This window comes from Arachis stenosperma, chromosome 3 (genome assembly GCF_014773155.1).
Source record: "Arachis stenosperma cultivar V10309 chromosome 3, arast.V10309.gnm1.PFL2, whole genome shotgun sequence".
Taxonomy (NCBI): Eukaryota; Viridiplantae; Streptophyta; class Magnoliopsida; order Fabales; family Fabaceae; genus Arachis; species Arachis stenosperma.
In genome coordinates, this window is record NC_080379.1 from 20888680 (window position 1) to 20890191 (window position 1512).

At 38.1% G+C, this 1512-nt stretch overlaps 1 non-coding gene across 1 annotated transcript; it reads right to left on the minus strand.

Annotated features, from left to right (window-relative positions):
- Nucleotides 1-949: 949 nt before the first annotated feature.
- On the minus strand, nt 950-1057 carry LOC130971800 (small nucleolar RNA R71). The gene has a single exon (XR_009083009.1). It is a non-coding gene; the product is annotated as a small nucleolar RNA R71 (small nucleolar RNA).
- Nucleotides 1058-1512: the final 455 nt, after the last annotated feature.

Consider the following 1512-nt stretch of genomic DNA (forward strand, 5'->3'; position numbering starts at 1 on the left):
TCTTCTCAATCACATCTTTTTAAGACAATAACCTTTCAATCATATTTTTTTTATCATATCTTTTTCAAATTAGTTTTCAATCAAATCTTTTTAGTTTCTAATTTCAAAATCTTTTCAAAAATCACTTGATTTCTCTTCCACTTTCAATTTTCGAAAATTATCAGTCAAATTTTCAAAATGTTTTCAAATCTTTTAATTGAATTTTCGAAAATCCTCTTCCTCCTTCTCACATCCTTCTATTTATGGAGTACCACTCCTTCTAAATGCACAATTCGAACCTTATCTAATTAAAGTTCGAATTCTTCTTCTCCTTCTTCTTTCTATTTCTCTTTTCCTCTGACATTTCAAGGAATCTCTATACTGTGACATAGAGGATTCCACATTTTCTTTTTCTCTTCTCTTTCATATGAGCAGGAGCAGAGACAAAGGCATTCTTGTTGAAGCTGATCCTGAACCCGAAAGGACCTTGAAGAGAAAGCTAAGAGAAGCCAAAGCACAACTCTCTTTAGAGGACCTGACCGAATTCTTCAAAGAAAAAGAACCCATGGCAGCCGAAAACAACAACAATGCCAACAATGCAAGGAAGGTGCTGGGTGACTTTACTGCACCTACTCCCGACTTCTATGGGAGAAGCATCTCTATCCCTGCCATTGGAGCAAACAACTTTGAGCTTAAGCCTCAATTAGTTTCTCTAATGCAACAGAATTGCAAGTTCCATGGACTTCCAATGGAAGATCCTCATCAGTTTTTAGCTGAATTCTTGCAAATCTGTGACACAGTCAAGACTAATGGGGTTAACCCTGAGGTCTATAGACTGATGCTATTCCCTTTTGCTGTAAGAGACAGAGCTAGAATATGGTTAGATTCTCAACCTAAAGAAAGCCTGGACTCTTGGGAAAAGCTAGTCAATGCCTTCTTGGCAAAGTTCTTTCCACCACAAAGATGGAGTAAGCTTAGAGTGGAAGTCCAAACCTTCAGACAGAAGGATGGAGAATCCCTCTATGAAGCTTGGGAAAGATACAAACAATTAATCAGAAGATGTCCTTCAGACATGCTTTCTGAATGGAGCATCATAGGTATTTTCTATGATGGTCTCTCTGAACTATCTAAGATGTCCTTGGATAGCTCTGCTGGAGGATCTCTTCATCTGAAGAAGACGCCTGCAGAAGCTCAAGAATTGATTGAAATGGTTGCAAATAACCAATTCATGTACACTTCTGAAAGGAATCCTGTGAACAATGGGACCAGTCAGAAGAAAGGAGTTCTTGAGATTGACACTCTGAATGCCATATTGGCTCAGAATAAAATATTGACTCAACAAGTCAATTTGATTTCTCAAAGTCTGTCTGGAATGCAAAATGCACCAAACAGTACTAAGGATGCTTCATCTGAGGAAGAAGCTTATGATCCTGAGAACCCTTCCATGGAAGAGGTGAATTACCTAGGAGAACCCTATGGAAATACCTACAATTCTTCATGGAGAAATCACCCAAATTTCTCATGGAAGAATCA